The 17,922-nt window shown below is 41.2% G+C and overlaps 1 protein-coding gene across 4 annotated transcripts in view; it reads left to right on the top strand.

The window, feature by feature from the left end:
• The first annotated feature begins 13,805 nt into the window (after positions 1-13,805).
• The window catches only part of ENTPD6 (ectonucleoside triphosphate diphosphohydrolase 6), a 34,291-nt gene continuing 30,174 nt past the window's right edge, over positions 13,806-17,922 (top strand). For 2 of the 4 annotated variants that reach the window (XM_083350631.1, XM_083350628.1), the window contains exons 1-2: positions 13,806-13,972; positions 17,700-17,771. The gene's annotated coding sequence lies outside the window, so the exon portion shown is untranslated. The remainder of the gene's footprint in view (positions 13,973-17,699; positions 17,772-17,922) is intronic. The other 2 variants (XM_083350629.1, XM_083350630.1) reach the window with 2 other exon arrangements.

The following is a 17,922-nucleotide window of genomic DNA, read 5'->3' as shown; positions in this document are numbered from 1 at the left end:
TGAACTCCACCTGATTTTCTGTAGCTATAGAAATAATCTTCATAAAATAATGCAGTAATAAATAATCACCAAAGATTAGCAGTTAGGTCCAGAGCTACAGTTGAGGAAATTGTGACATTTTATGTATTAAAGCAGACAGAGACAAGCTAAACAGCGCTCCCCTCTTTCTTTTCTTCAGCGTCTCTAAGCTATTTGTAAGGCTACATGCTTTCATTAAATCCAGTTAAGTTATTTTTCCTGACTCTCAAATTAAGGTGGTGATTCTCAAGAGCTGTATGGCAGCAGCATGAGTGCAGAATTATCAGATACAGAAGAATTCTTCAGATTTATAACATAGATGTAAGCTGTAATGTATATCTATACCACTGTTATTTACCTTTAAAGTTACTACATTTTAATATATGAACATAATTCTTAAAACATGTTTTCTTAATCCGTTTTGAAGAGCCCAATCCTCTTATTTGGTTTAAAATCATTGTTGGTTTTACCATGAATACTCTTCTAGTATAACCCAGTGCAAACTTTAAAATGTACATTTATTTCTTGGCTGCAATAATCCCTGAGAATTTGTCAAGAAAGCAGTCTTTCTTTTTAAGTGTTAAAAGCGTTAATGACACAGAATAAAGATACAATGGATAGATCTGGGAAGGTCAAAAAAACTGCAATGTAATCAGCCAACAGTTGCTGTTTCTTAATCAGTTATTCTGTTGACCACATTTCATTAACAAGGCTCTTTGATGAATTTGTCTCACAGTTCAGTCTGAATAATACTTGTTTGATGAAAAGCATTTGTTTTACAAATTAGATAGTTAATACACATCACAGCTGGGGTGTCTAACCTGTAACCCCCAAATACTCCTCCCCTTTTTTTCCAGTCCCCAAATTGCCTTTAAACTACAGTATATGATGAATTTGTATTCTATCTCTGTCTGTCTATCATCTATCATCTATTTTTCATAATCCAAGAGACTTGATGTAGACTATAAAAAACAAGTAAAATATTCAGGTTACAAACTTCTGAAAAACAATAATAAAACCACCAACCAAATATAAGAATGCAAGCGATAAACAAGTTAGACATGGCATGGTAAAATTAGGTGAAGGATCTTTAAAATAGCCTGTCTTTAGAAGCTTCCAAAATATGGACAAGGAGAGGCCTGACTTACCAGTAATCTCTCTCAGGAGGCAGTTCCACACTGTAATTGATCCTGCTATTGAAAAGCAGTAGTTTCTTGCTTCAATATCTCAAACCTCTTTTAAAAATGTGGAATCAATATTTTCTCTCGGTTTGATCTGATTGGTTGGTACTACATGATCCTAGAAATATCTGGAGCTAAGCTATAAGGGGCTTTAAAAGTTAAAATAGCAACTTAAATTGAACCTGGAAACCAACGGACAGTTAATGCAAGCTCCCTTTGCTGAGGAAGAAATCCACAAAAACTGCAATTAGATTTTTTTTAAAAAAATAAAAAATTATCCCATCCATATTTTTTTAAAAATAAAGCCAAATGCCAGCTTTATCAGCATGCTTGATGTGATCCCATCAATCATATTATGTGATCAATTCATATTATTTATTTTCCACTGAAGCCCCTTAGAAACTATTAGGTGAGAACCCTGGTTCACAATAGTTAGTAGTTAGTCCACTATTAGATTACTGTCAGCCCTGTAAAGTAGTCCAGACCAGAAGTGCAACCAGGAGTATTAGCTCTATCCTTATTGCAAGTTACATTAGCAAAATCTTGCAAGACTGAAAATATTTTTTTCCTTTTACACTTCAGAAAACTAGGGAGGGTCCTTCCTGCAACATTTTCTATGCCATCCCCAATTTGTTGGTTGAGACATCTTTTACATACAGATGTGCTATTTGTAACGCTCCCTCTTATCTCTCTCAAGGTTATTCCCACATTACCATTAAAATTACAGAGTGATGAAACTGAGATTGCGTAGATTGTATCTGCCTTCTGCAACGTGGCCTCCAAAATTGGGGAAATCCAGCAGAAACACTTCTGGAGATTTTGCCTTGCAATGATTAGTGATGTGGTGGTTCAGTGGTAGACATGTGGATGGGCACCCTTCCCACTGGGTCCATGTATCAGAGGATGACCAACAGAGCCCTATCTACTCTTTCCTGTTGCCAGGCTAATCAGCCATCAGAAACAGCTATCAATAAGGAAGAGGAAACTCCAATCTCAATTAGCACGGAAGGAAATGAAAGTAAAGATCTCCCTACCCCAGTGAGCCACATAAAGAAGACAATTTTTGAAAGCCGCCAAGTAACAGAAAACCTTTTTCTGCTGAAAGCACAGGAACAGAATCCCAGGACATATCATAGACCTACTTCTATGTCACCTTCCTCAAAACCAGCATGCAGATGATCCATAATTGTCTTAACTTTAACTGAGCTTTTAAGCACTGAGAACAAGAAGAAAGAGATAGCTTTCAGTCATTAGAGTGGTGGACTAATAAACATTCTCTAACTTCATGCAAAAGGAAAGGCAGTTTCACTTCCACATCCAAGTCATTATTCCAAATTATGTTCCTGCATGTGTAGAGGTGTTTACATGGATAGCAATATTTCAAAAAACAAAAAAACAACCACCATCATGTCTGCTATTTAATTGACCTGCAGCTGAACCAGAACGAAATCAACTTACTTTTCCATCACTACTTAGCCTCATGGGATCACAGGTATGGAGATGCTGCCAAGCTAATGCAAACCTCACCCCACTCCTCGAGAAATGCCTATATATTCAGTGGGAAGCTAAGCTATAACTGAAGAAAGGAAAGAAATACTGTATGTTTGGAAATTTACATTTGCTTTAGTCCTTCAGTTTTATTTTTTGGAATATTGTATTGTCTTAGTAGATATTAGATAAGAATAGTTAAAATTAGTACCAAATTTTCCAGACCAAGTCATCTGAAACTTCTATTGTTTACTTTTAATAAACCAAGCTTTCCTGTTACGCTTCATGTTTAAAAAAACCTGCAGTTTTCAAATTCAGTGTGAATGTAAAACAAGAACATATGACCACGATTTGTTCTTTACTGAAATGAATTCATAATTGGCAGAACCATTATTTTATACTTTGGGTCTAAATCAGACTGCTGACTTCTAAGAGGTTCAAAATGAAGCCAACCTTTTTCAAAGTGAAGAGTTTAATTTTTCAAAGTACAATGCATGTGATGAAAACATCATTGCGTATGGTCTGAATACTCATTCAACTGTTGGCCGGTCATATTATTTAATAATAATATAGTTTACTTTAGTTTTCAGAAGATTGCAGACTAGAAACAATTGTAGTTTAGGCAAAAAAGAAGTAGTGCTAAGCCAATCAATCCTCTTCAGATGTCTTAAAACATATTAGCTCACTCCAGCCTAAAGTAAAAGTTTTAAGTACAGTACAGGTCACCTTTCATCATTCTGAAAGCCAGTTATTTTTCCATTTGTCAAGGTAGAAACAATTGCTCCTTATGAGATCGCACTACTCGGTCATGTCAGGCCACCAGATTTCAAATAACAGATAACAGAATAACATTGTTGGAAGAGACTTTGGAGGTCTTCTACTCCAACTCTCTTCTGAAGCAGAAAAACCTATACCATTTCAAACAAATGGCTGTCCAATATCTTTTTTAAAAAAACACCAGTGTTGGAGCACCCACAGCTTCTGGAGGCAAGTCATTCCACTGACTTAAGCTATAAAAATTCAGATAGCTATTAAATGTCAGTGAACAGATACAGAAAACTCCAACACTTTGATGCTATCTAATAGTTACTTGGATTTTTGCAGCCCAGATCTGGTAGCTTAAATTCATGAGACATTCTGTGTTTTTTTTGAAATGTAATTGAAATTGCAAGCATGCTTTGGGAGGAGGAAAGTAACTAATTCAGGCATGGATTTGCAAGCAGGCAATTTGCAAATTAATTACCCTCAAACAGTATGTTCTGAAGACAGGTTGTCCACAAACTGAGGCAACATCCTTTTTGTTGTCTGGCAGCTCCCTGGTAATGGGCAGTTGAAATGCCTTTTTAAAAGTAGACAATGTGACTGTTCATGTGTGCAACAATTTAGTGGGGAAGCTATAACGCCCACCCCGGGTGGCGTAGGCTTGTTCTGGTTGCGTCCAGCTGCTGTAGCTCCATCACAAGAATACAAGAAGCCATGTGTACACAACAAAGCACGCTTGCCTTATTGCCCCTTCTGGCCTGGAAATGCCACTAGCATATGGGCCTTAAGGGACTCTATTCATTTACCAAACATTACATTCTCCCTAACTAAACAACAATGTTATTGGACCTTCGATCAAGCAAGTGGCTCCAATTAAATTCCCTAGATGGTCACAAATGGGATGCTAATTGGCTTGGCTCATCGATTTTCTGCACACCTTCTCAAGAAGCAGATTGGGGTATTTTTCAGGCGTCTGATTGTTAATTGAAGTAATGAATAGAGAGCTGGATGGGCAGCTCACTTGGGTTTGGTAAATTTAACTCAAGCTATTCACGAGAGATTTCTAGCAACCAAGTGCTTTTCATGGGAGATAGGTAGCAATAGATTAGCTGGAGCCAATCACAGCCTAGTATAGCTTCTGGCTGCTGAACATTGTACAAGGACAGCTTTGTAAGGATATCTTAAACAATAGCTTTTGTTCTGGTGGACTCAAAATATTCTTTCAGCTCCCAGAGCTCGTCGGCTTTCTAGTGCAGCTATTCCTGAGATTCCCAAAACTTATTGTCTTACCATTTTTCATGAGGCCACTGAACTGACTTACCACAGGATTATTTCCACAAGAAATAGAATAGAATAGAATAGAAACTGGAAGGGACCTTGGAGGTCTTCTAGTCCATCCCCCTGCTCAAGGAGAACCTATACCAGTGATGGCGAACCTTTTAGAGACTGAGTGCCCAAGCTGCAACCCAAAATCCACTTATGTATCATCCGGTGCCGGATGGGCATGGCCGTTTGGGTGGGTGTGGCCCATTGGGTGGGCGTGGCTGCAGTGGTAGCTGCAGACTGGGTGGGACTAAAAAGTTCAATCAATCAATTCCAACTTTGTGAGAACTTTTTTTTCCCCACAAGAAGTTGATTAATTGAACCTTTTTTGGGGGGTACATGGCGGCAGGGAAAAGGTTTTATAAAACCCAGCTGAAGGCCTAGGACTGGGGCAACGGCATGCATGCCCACAGAGAAGGCTCTGCGTGCCACCTGTGGCACCCATGCCATAGGTTCGCCATCACGGACCTATACCATCTCAGCCAGGTGATTGTCTAGTCCAGACATGTCAAACACAAGGCCCAGGGGCCGGATCCGGCCCGCAAAGTGGTTTCATGTGGCCTGCGAAGCCATCCTGGAAACAGTGAGGGAATGGCTCCCACTGCCTTGGCCCTGGCTCAGAGACCTTCCTTCTGCCAGAGACCCTCAGATCTGTCCCACTCCTGCCCAGCCCCCATAGGTACCCTTGATGCGAACGATGTAGAGCTGGCCACATCCACCCAGTAGGCCATACGCACTCTAGCCATGCCCACCCAGTAGGCCACGCCCACCCTGGCCATACCCACCTGGCCCCCTGAGGGCAACCGCAATGCTGGTGTGGCCCTCAATGAAATTGAGTTTGACACCCCTGGTCTAGTCTCCCCTTAAAAATCTCCAGTTATGGAGCACTCACGATTTCTGGAGGCAAGCTGTCACAACAATCATCTTGTTTTGGGGAAGCTCACTGGTTACTAAATGTGAATGTGGCTACCATGAAACAAGGGACACTTATTCACAACTACATTATACATTACGTGGCTAGTTATGAAATGTATTTATTTATTAGCAGGCCAACCACCATAGCCACCTTTCTTGTCTTTATTTTGTAGAGAGTGACTAAACTCTACATTTTATTTTTAGGTTGTAACAATGTCTATAATGCCCATGTGGGCTCAAAAATATTGGCAGTGGGGCAGGAATGAGCCCAGAAGCTTGTGTTTTATTTGATATACCAATTTTCTTTATTTTCTTAAATGAGTGGCAGACAGCCAGATAATGCCCAGGCATATCGCTATATGAACACAGATGGGCACACTGTAGGTATCACACTACTTAGTTCTGACTTCTATCAATCTGATCTGATCAAGAACTACTTGATCAAAACTAGGAAATGCTTCATCTAAACAATACAGCAAATCCTCCTTTCTGAAATAAAGTTCCCCCACCCTCCGATCAACAGATTTGCTTGTTGGGCAACAAATTGCAGAAGCTGCTGCTGAAAGTGTAGTTCCATCCAGTGATTAATTGGGATCTTAATTGGAGACACCATTAAAATGTGTTAAAATGTGTTAAACAGGCAAAGTCCAGCTAGGTATTAGAAGGTTTTGCTAGAGTAACACCTGAAACATAAGGTTATATTTTGCTTTGATTCAGTTTGCTTTTCAATGTAATGCAGATTTATAAATAAAGATAAATTTGCAAACTTTGGTAGAAATAGAACAACCTTAAGGCTAGGAAAATGAGCTTATACAGTAAGTGAAAATTAAGGATATTATATGAACTATTATTCTTTCATGTTTATTAAGCAACATGACAGTTTATGCAATCAAACACAGCCCTCTATTGGTCGAAATGATTAATTCAACCTTCTGAATGAATAAAACATAAAGCAGTTCTATGGTCTTATTGAGATGTAATTTACTGAATAAAGAATGGTATATTAGATTATTTAAGATATTGCTTATAAAATTAAAAGCCTTTAAAGTATATGTAATATTAATAGTATAGTAAATTAGAAGTCCAAGTGTTTAGAGCGGTATTACTGTATATATCAATGAAAAGCCATTTTAGTAACTGTATGCCGTATTTCTGTAGATTTGAAATAATAGTGCAGTGATAAGTGTTACCTATCTACTGACTACTGTGAATCTTACATGACTTTTTCACAAGGTGTTGATGGATTTAGCAAATTGTTGGTGATGTGGCAATCAAAATGCAATCTAATGTTATATAATGTAATTGAGTATTCTACAGGCTTCCTTTTGGACCAAGGATACAGTATTTCTCTTCTTAATTTTGTTCTCCAAGGTTACTGCTTTTGTAGATGGTCATATTTTTATTATATACTATTCAAATTTAAAGCAGGACAATAAAAACAAATATCATTTTTTCTATGCTCATTCTAGTACAATAGTAAACAGATGTTTAGTCCCATTAGTTTATAAAGAGCTTCAAATAATTTATCTTTCTATATTTGAAAAGGAGTTTATTGCTTGGAAGATTGCATATACTAATCTATAGGTTTCGGCTCTTGTGCATTTTTAATTTAATTGTGCAACACAGCACAGGAATATGTTTTTTTTATTTTTATAAAAGAAATTTATCCTTTCCCACTTTCTTCTTTTCCCTTCCTTCTGTTGAAAGAAAAATCAGGTCCAGTTCCAAGCTGGGAGTAAATAAAATGGAGACTAAGATGCTGGAAATAAAAATGGAGGCTGCTTAAGAAAGAAGGTTCCTGTTTATTGATGAGCAGAACCAGCAACCGCATGCAGTTCTGGGACAGCTGACCAATGGAGTTGAGAGTGGGTGGTTTTTTTTTATACCTTCTTTGGGCTTTGTATTTGAGGTGCGCTTGAGTGTGCCCTTTTGGTATTCTAATGGTGGTGGGTTAATACTATTATGTCCTAAAGGTCATGTCCTGTCTTAGAATTTGTGGGGAATGTAAATTTTAGGAGTCTTTGTTTTTCTAATCCCTCAGATTCAGCCTTCCTGCCCCCAGTCTCCCTGAATGGATTACCAAATCTGCTGGGTTTTGCTTGGGGGCAGAGAGACGAGCTGATTTCTGCCTCCCTTAAGATTTTATTTTTTCTCTATTTCTCCTTCAGGGGAAATATTCTATCCTGCCTCTTTTAATATTTGCCAAAATATTTCACACTCTGGTGGGATATTGACTTCCTACAATTTTTATATATATTAAGGAAAGGAAAGGAAAAAGAAAACATGTATATGGATTTTTGCTTTGATGGCTTCCTATTAAATTAAATAACATTCAGAAGTATTTGAATTTGATTGAATTGTATCCTATGCTCTGGGGGGGAGTTTAAAGGGCAGCATACAGATTTAAAAAAAACTAAATGAAATAAGTGAAACTGTGTATGTAAAAGGGCTAATAATGACACTGATGTACAGTAACTAGTCACAATTCACAAACTAAACATTTTAAAGTATTTGAAGGAAATCATTTCTAAGTGACACATACTTATATTCTAAGAAGAAAAAACAAACCCCAGTCAAAGATGACAAAACAGTTGGATTACCTATAATCTGGTAATTTACAGGAGAATGTGGGAGACAACTATTTTTGCTTAAATATCTTTTTATTTTTAATTGTTTTTAGTATACAACACAGAAAAAAATCAAAAAGACATTGCAACATAATAGAAAAAACAACAAAGCAAAAAAGAATAAAAAAATAAGTTTGCAACTATGAGCTCAAAAATAAAGTTATCTATAGCAACTTTTCAACCTTTTCACTGATTGTACCACTTTTAGAATATGGCAACATTCAAGTACCACCAGTCACCTAGCAAGGTGTTAAAAACTTGATGACCAAAAAAAAATGGGAAAAAGTGATAAAGTACAGGTAGTCCTTGACTTACAACAGTTTGTTTAGTGACTGTTCAAAGTTACAACGGCCCTGAAAAAAGTGACTTATGACCATTTTTCACACTTATGACCGTTGCAGCATCCCCAGGGTCATGTGATTTACATTCGGATGCTTGGCAACCGATTCATATTTATGATGGTCACATTGTTCCAGGGTCATGTGATCACCTTTTGCAACCTTCTTAGTGGGGAAAACAGATTCACTTAACAACCATGTTACTAATCAGGACACGGGCGGTCTTGTCGATATCATCTGGGAGGAGTTTGATTCTGTGACTAAGGAGGAAGTGGACAGGATCATGGGGAGGCTGAGCACCACCACATGTTTATTGGACCCGTGCCCTTCCTGGCTGGTCTATGCAGCCCGGGAGAGGACACGCAGCTGGTTCCAGGCAGTTATATCGGCTTCTCTGAGTGAGGGTAGCTTCCCCGCCGTCTTGAAAGAGGCGGTGGTGAGGCCTCTCCTCAAGAAGCCTGCCTTGGACCCAGCTGTATTGAACAACTTTCGTCCTGTCTCCAACCTTCGCTTTCTTGCGAAGGTTGTTGAGAGTGTGGTGGCGCATCAGCTCCCTCTGGTCCTGGATGAAGCGGATTATCTAGACCCGTACCAATCGGGTTTCAGGCCCGGGCACAGCACGGAGACGGCATTGGTCGCGCTGGTGAATGATCTCTGGAGGGCTCGGGACAGGGGACATTCCTCTGTTCTAGTCCTATTAGACCTCTCGGCGGCTTTCGATACCATCGACCATGGTATCTTGCTGCGGCGTCTCAGGGGACTGGGAGTGGGAGGCACAGTCTTACAGTGGTTCTCCTCCTATCTCCAGGGATGTTCGCAGTCGTTGTTGGCAGGAGGGCAGAGGTCGACCGCGAGGTCTCTCATTTGTGGAGTTCCTCAGGGGTCGGTCCTCTCGCCTCTCCTGTTCAACATCTACATGAAACCGCTGGGTGAGATCATTCGTGGCTTTGGAGTTGGGTATCATCAGTATGCTGATGATACCCAACTTTTCCTTTCGACCCCAAACCACCCCAGTGATGCCCTCAACGTGATGTCCCGGTGCCTGGAGGCGGTTCGGGTCTGGATGGGGAGGAACAGACTTCAACTCAACCCCGACAAGACTGAGTGGCTTTGCATACCTTCATCCCGGGTTTATTCGGATATTCCACCTCTGGCTATGGGGGGTGAACTATTACCCCCCGTAGATAGGGCTCGCAACTTGGGAGTCCTCCTAGATTCACGGCTCACCTTGGAAGACCATGTAGGAGCTGTGACTAGGGGGGCTTTCGCCCAGGTTCGCCTGGTGCGCCAGTTGCGGCCCTATCTTAGCCGGGATGATTTGTGCACGGTCACTCATGCGCTCGTGTCCTCTCGTCTGGACTACTGCAACGCTCTCTACATGGGGCTGCCCTTGAGGACCACCCGGAGGCTCCAACTGGTACAGAATGCAGCCGCGAGAGTTGTGTTGGGAGTCTCCCGATACTCCCACGTTACACCTCTGCTCCGTGAGCTGCATTGGTTGCCAGTTGTCTTCCGGGTGAGATTCAAGGTACTGGTAACGGTGTTCAAAGCCCTTCATGGCATGGGGCCGGAGTACCTTAGGGAACATCTGCTGCCGGCATCAAGCTCCCTGCGCCCTGTGCGTTCCCACAGAGAGGGCCTCCTCAGGGTGCCACCAATCAGAGAATGTCGATTGGTGGCCCCCAGGGGGAGATCCTTCTCTGTGGGCGCTCCGGAGCTGTGGAATCAGCTGCTGGTTGAGCTCCGGATGGCGCCCGATCTTCGCTCCTTTCGTCGCGATCTCAAGACGTTTCTGTTTGTACAAGCCGGCCTAGCCTGATGGGGATTGGTGGGGTTTTTTATTTTTGGTGTCTTAATTTTAACTTGGTGTTTTAGAATTCTATTCCAATTGTTTTAACATGGGCAATCATTTAATCTCTTTTTAACCTTTGTATTTAGTATTTTATTCTGCCCTGTGAACCGCCCTGAGTCCTCAGGGAGAAGGGCGGTATATAAATATTATTAAATTAAATTAAAAATTAAATTAATTTAATCTCTCTCTCTCCCTCTCTTTCTCTCCCCTCTCTCTTTCTCCCTCCCTCTCTCCCTCCCTCTTTCTTTCTCTCTCCTTCTAAGATCGAATGTTCTTGCTTGACAAGAGATGAAGAAGCAGCTATTTCATGCGTTAAACTTGTGTATTACTTTAAAAGCTAGGATTATTGCTGGGAGGAGGGAGGAGGAAGATTGTACCTCAAGGCTGTCTGAAATAAGAGAAGATAAGAACTTGGCAGGTTGTCTAACAGAAGAGAAAATAATTCTTCAAATTAATTGGAGAACGTGATTCATGACAGAAATAGAAAGGTGGAGAATTGTGTTTAATATATTGTGCAAAGGGGAGGGGATTCAGATTCCAGATTCCTCTAGCAAGCTTTTGCCGATGTATAGGGCTAATAAACAACTTTTAAGGTAAACAATGCCTCAGAATCACTTGAAAAGCTCATCCGTTGGAAACTTGACACTCTCCCTCTTTCTCTCTCCCTCTCTTTCTCTCCCTATTTTTTTCTCTTTCCCCCTCCCTCTCATTGTCCCTTCCTTCCTTCCTTCCTTCCTTCCTTCCTTCCTTCCTTCCTTCCTCCCTCTTTGTCCCGTCCTCCCTCCCTCCCTCTCATTATCATTTCCTTCCTTCCTTCCTTCCTTCCTTCCTTCCTTCCTTCCTTCCTTCCTTCCTTCCTTCCTTCCTTCCTTATCCATTTTTACCAAGAAACCTGATGCCTACTTAACTTTAACACTTCTATCATAATCCAAGCAATCACACCCCTCAAATCACTTTACAGACATAAAGTGAACTATGGTGCTGGAGAAGACTCCCACGAGTCCCTTGGACTGCAAGACGATCAAACCGGTCAGTCCTAGAGGAGATCAACCCTGACTGCTCTTTAGAAGGCCAGATCCTGAAGTTGAAACTCAAATACTTTGGCCACCTGATGAGACGGAAGGACTTACTGGAGAAGAGTCTAATGCTGGGAAAGACTGAGGGTAAGAGAAGAAAGGGACGACAGAGAATGAGGTGGCTGGATGGAGTCACTGAAGCAGTAGACGTGAGCTTAAATGGACTCCAGAAGATGGTAGAGGACAGGAAGGCCTGGAGGAATGTTGTCCATGGGGTTGCGATGGGTTGGACACGACTTCGCAACTAACAACAAGAAGGAACAAATCTGACCAATATCCAAATACATCCTGGAACCTTAAATGCAGAAAAAAAAACAAATGATTTTTTCAGTAAAAGTGGAGCCATACTCCTACCATGATATCGAAGAGAACAGATTTTGACTACAAAAGCTTTTGAAATAATCACTAAAATTCCAGAAAGGTACAGATACCAAAATATAAGCTCATTCATAAATTTGAAATATGGAAAAATTAAACTCACTTCACAAGAGCAGTTGGAAGACTTGAAAAGCAGGTTAGTGATATATGAGAATCAGATGGGTGGAAAACATGAGAATGGCAGTGGCTTCTAACCTGCCAGCTTCCCCACTGACAGGCAGGAAAGGTCACAAATGGTGAACATGTGACCACAGGATACTTCTTAATTGCAAGCCAGTTGCCAAGAGCCAAAAATCATGATCATGTGACCATGTGACACTGCAATAGCTGAAACTTCAGGAACCAGTTCTTGCCATTGTAATTTTGAATAGTTGCTAAAAGAGTGGGTAAGTACTTGTAACCCAAGACTACCTGTACAATGCCTTGAAATAAGCAGTTGCTATCTTTGCATAAGCTAGAGCCCAAGTTGCAATCCTATTAATGATGTATGTGTGTGATTAGATCTGTAAACAGGGTAAATTGTCTTCTGTGATTGATTTTGCCAACAGGCTTATAATTAACCCATCTTTCTGGATTGAACCGTAAACAAAATAAATATAAGGGTTACATTTTTATAACCTGTTGGGCTAATTTGGTGTTAGCTAGCTTGTTATGTATTTAATTGCTGCAATTAGTTTTTCCTCCTCAAACTATGACTATTTATTCAATTCTCAAGATAACTACATGCAGTTGTTGAGATGGGTTGTAAAATATGAAGGTATTACAGATTTGTTAGATTTTAATAGGCCATTAAACTATTTTCATTTTGTAGTTAAAAGCATAGATTATTCTTTATTTACAAAGATCAAAATGCATATACCAATAAAAGGTAAAGGTTCCCATGCGTACTAGTTGTTTCCAGCTCTAGGGGCCGGTGCTCATCTCCATTTCAAAGCCGAAGAGCTAGCGCTTGTCCGAGGATGTCTCCGTGGTCATTTTTACATGCTTTCGAACTGCTAGGTTGGCAGAAGCTGGGACAAGTAACAGGCACTCACTCTGTTACATGGCACTCGGGATTCGACCAGCCAAACTACCGACCTTCTGGTCGACAAGCTCAGCGTCCTAACCCACTGAGCCACCACGTCCCATGTCATGCAGGTTCGCATCCCACCAGGCTCAAGGTTGACTCAGCCTTCCATCCTTCCGAGGTGGGTAAAATGAGGACCCAGATTGTTGGGGGCAATAAGCTGACTTTGTAATAATGCTGCTTGGGGTGTGTGTGTGAAAGCCCTAACAAGCAGGCATATACATAGAATGAAGGCTACTGCTAAGCTTGTAAGCCGCCCTGAGTCTTCGGAGAAGGGCGGGATATAAATGGAATTAAAATAAAATAAAAATAAAATAAATAAATATACCAATACAAAATCTTAATTATAGAGTACAGGCAGTTCTTGATTTACAAGTTCATTTAGTGACCATTCAAAGTTATAACAGCACTGAAAAAAAAGTGCTTATGACCGTTTTTTACACCATTGCAGCATCACGTGATCAAAATTCAGATGGGTGGCAAGAGACGACTGCGGCGTCCCATGGTCATGTGATCACTTTCTGGCTCTTCTGACAAGTAAAGTCAATGGGGAGTCCAAATTCACTTAAAAAATGTGTTACTAATTTAACAATTGCAGTGATTCACTTAACAACTGTGACAAGAAAGGATGTAAACTGGGGCAAATCGGGCTGCCCTCCAGGTTGGCTTTTTCCCTACCCTCCCACCTTTCGTCTCACGTGGAAGACTGCTTTGTTACTTGAAACGGCGGCGCTAGGGCCTGCCGTAGGAATCGGCGGGTTCGTCTTGCGCACGCGCGGGTTCCTCAGCCAGGGCAGCCCCGCTGATAACTGTTCTCCTAAAATGAGAAGAAGGAGAAGAAGAAGCGCTCGGCTTCGGCGAAGTTGAGAAGAAAGCGGCTTGGGCAATCACGAGTTCGCCCGATTCCAGCATGCGGTCCCTCGGCTGCCTAACGCGCTACGAGCGGAGGTGAGGGGACAGCCCGCTCCACGTCTTCTTCTGGCGGGAGCGGCCATCCTGGTCCCCCGCGGGGCTTATAGGATTCCCCGCGGCTCAAATGAGAAATGGGGGGCGGAGGGCGGCGAAGGGATTTGCAGGAGGCGCTTTACAGACGGAAAAGAGGCTCGCGCGGCTGTTAGGCTCGGCGCTTCTTTCTGTAAGTAGTTTGGGCTAATCCAGGGGTAGGCAACCTCGGCTCTTTTATGACTCATGGACTTCAACTCCCAGAATTCCTGAGCCAGCCAAGCTGGCTCAGGAATTCTGGGAGTTGAAGTCCATGAGTCATAAAAGAGCCGAGGTTGCCTACCCCTGGGCTAATCCGTGGTAGAGTAAGACGTGGGGAGTCTCAGCCAGTTTCCGGGTTGTGCTCTTGTTTCGTCTGAACTCTGGAGGAATGTAGTGAGGCTTTTTGAAAGTAAACCTGCCTAGAAAACCAGTCGTTATTAATAAGATGATGATGACATGGTGGGGGGTCACACTTATAATGGATAATTTCCAGAGGAAGCTTTGGTCACTTTTAACGCCACTGCAGAGTCTGAAGTGGTACTTGAGCAAGAGTGGCTTAATTCTGGGTCCTGGATAAAGAGGGCTTTCCCACTGGGGAACTTGTAGCAACAGCCAGTAACTAAGATGACTTTAAGGAATATTTGACGGCTTTAACCTTATTGAATCTGTTCGTGTCTATATGCACCCTGATCATAAGTAGCAGCAGAAGAGGGTTGTTGTCTTCCATTATTTTAAAATATGAATCCCATATTTCCACTGCGTAATGCTTAAAGCAGATTAAAGTGATTACACCATAGGCTAAAGCAATCCCACAAGACCATAAGCAAATGTAAAAAGTGTTGTTCCTGTCCTTCTCTGAAAAGATGTGTGATTGGTGTAAATATGTTTCCAAAAGGAATGGTTATGAACTTTTCTTTAAGCTTGTGATTTAAGATGGTTATACAGCAGTTTTAGAACCAGCACTACAGTACGCTCATACTAAAAAAAAAAAAGTACCGTACTGCCCATTATGTCTTGTATTTTAATCAGAATTTGATACCTAGGACCTTTACATATTGCCAATGTTTCCACTTCAACCAGTGATTCTCTTCACCTTGTGACTTTGAAATGCTAAGAACCAGTTTGCCTTTCCAGCAGTGAACCAATAGAGTTCACAGAGCAATACCCAGTACAGGTGTACAGTTAGTCCTCGACTTACGACCACAGTTGAGCAAAAAAAAAATTCTTGCAAGGTGAGACATTTGTTAAGTGAATTTTGCCCCATTTTACAACCTTCTTGCCCAGTTGTGAAGTGAATCACTGCAGTTGTTAAATTAGTAACGTGGTTGTTAAGTGAATCTGGCTTTTCCGTTGACTTTGCTTGTCAAAAGGTCGCAAAAGGTAACATGACCCCAGGCCATTGCAATGATCATAAATGTGAGTCAGTTTCCAAGAGTTTTAATTTTGAGCATGTGACTATGGGGATGGTGCAATGTGAAAACTGGTCATGTCACTTTTTCCAGTGCCATTGTAACTTTGGTCACTAAATGAACTGTTGTAAATTGGGGACTAACTGTGCCTCAGTTCTCCCCCTCCCCCCCCCACACATTTATTTCTTAAAATAGTTTATAAAGATAGTAAATATCCTTTAGTTGCACATAAAAAACTTTATTAAAGTGGAGATGATGGGAAAACTGAAAAAGTCTGTATAGCACATTCAGCAACTTCTAGAATCAGTCACAGGAAATTTAGTTATCTAGTATTCTGGTACCCGAAGATTTGCAAACGGTTTTGATCAGTATCAGCCATCTTTGCAATAGCTGCCATTTTCTGACTTTTAAAACTGACAAGACTTTATTGATATCAGAGCACCATAATAATGTAGGGAAAGGTTTTTTTCCCCTTTCTCTCTGTCCATTTTTGTCTACCTGTTTTATCATACATGACTGTGGAGAAAATATTTTTTTTAAAAAAAGACAATGAAGATAAACAATGCAGCTGGTTTCCTGTATCTCTGCCTATAGGCAAAAAGGGAGAATTAAAGTACGTTTCTGAGAAGTAATGTTTTTGCTATTTTTTAAAACAATTAAAAATGCACTTGTTCTAGGTCTAGAGACAATAGAAAAATTCCAAGTTAAAATCAGTAATAATCATTCTTTAACTACAATTTCAGTCATGGTCCAGGTTTTTATTTAATTACATATATAACAATAATTTATGATGACTGGCTTTAATAATCTAAATTGTAGTTTAACCATGATTAATGGATTAAGATGTCATTATCAGGATTATCATATCACTTATATATTGTGAATGGAATATCATACTCTAAGCCAGACATGTCAAACACAAGGCCTGGGGGCCGGATCCGGCCCGCAAAGTGGTTTCATGTGGCCCGCGAAGCCATCCTGGAAACAGTGAGGGAACGGCCCCCACTGCCTTGCCCAGAGACCCTCCTTCTGCCAGAGACCCTCAGATCTGTCCCACTCCTGCCCAGGCCCCCATAGGCACCCTTGATGCGAACGTTGTAGAGCTGGCCATGCCCACCCAGTAGGCCATACGCACTTTAGCCACGCCCACCCAGTAGGCCACACCCACCCTGGCCATACCCACCCGGCCCCTTGAGGGCAACCACAATGCTGATGTGGCCCTCAATGAAATTGAGTTTGACACCCCTGCTCTAAGCCAAACCATATCTTGGTTTAACACAATGAATGAACTAAGCCAAGATTTTTAATTGTTCTTAATTGGCACCAAGCTATACGAGTTGAGGGTTCTCGAAATAATAGTCCAACAAATTTGAAAACCACTAGATTTGGGAACGACTATGCCAAATAATCAGTAGTGGTCTGATGTTAAACTGAAGGAGTTGTAGAGACCTTTCTTTTCCCATTTAGCCTCCCTCCTGCCTCAGAAGGTGGTTCATTTTCTGCAGAATAGATGTGTTTGAGTTATACAAGTTAATATAATTTCATATTTCCAGAAACAAAGGAAATGGTCGTAACTGCTGTTTTCACAATTGGTTAGAAGAGCAGTAAAAACCTAAACATGTACTAGAAATAATCATGTACATGTTAGCCCTGATCCTGTTACATTAAGCTTCTTTTAAAAGCTAAGCAATAGAAAACAGTAGAATTGCTCTGTCTAAAGTCATGGTCTGAATCATTTCTGTATTCCTTCTCTCTTCCTTCGAAACCTAGTATAATACAATATTTAGCTGGGTTCTCATATATGGTTTATTTGGTTTTTTCTTAATGCATTGGGTAAATCAAACCACAATTCAGGTTGTATGATTCAGGGGTGTCAAACTCAATTTCATTGAGGGCCGCATCAGCATTGCGGTTGCCCTCAGGGGGCCGGGTGGGTATGGCCAGGGTGGGCGTGGCCTACAAGGTGGGCATGGCTAGAGTGCGTATGGCCTACTGGGTGGGTGTGGCCAGCTCTACATCGTTTACATCAAGGGTGCCTATGGGGGCCCGGGCAGGAGGGGGATAGATCTGAGGGTCTCTGGCAGAAGGCGGGTCTCTGGGCCAGGGCCAAGGCAGTGAGGGCCGTTCCCTCACTGTTTCCAGGATGGCTTCACGGGCCACATGAAACCACTTCGCGGGCCGGATCCGGTCCCCGGGCCTTGTGTTTGACATGTCTGATTTAGGCTATATTGTATTATTCATTTATGTATTGTATGAACTAAGATATTTTTCATTCCTTTTAGGTGGCCAGATGCAAAAGGCTACAGTTCTATTAAAATGAAGAACATTTTCAAAGTGCAGTTTATTTTGTGTGGGTAGGAACAAGAGAAATACTGTTATATTTCTTATATAATTTAAAAAATGCAGAGTCTCTTCAACTCGTTACCATATTATAAGCTTCCCAGAGCTACTCTGTGATAAGATGGGCGGGGCAATAATTTTTATAAATAAATAAATTACCCTTAT

Source organism: Vipera ursinii (genome assembly GCF_947247035.1).
Source record: "Vipera ursinii genome assembly, chromosome: 1".
NCBI lineage: Eukaryota > Metazoa > Chordata > Lepidosauria > Squamata > Viperidae > Vipera > Vipera ursinii.
This window is presented reverse-complemented; position numbering and strand designations above follow the sequence as displayed.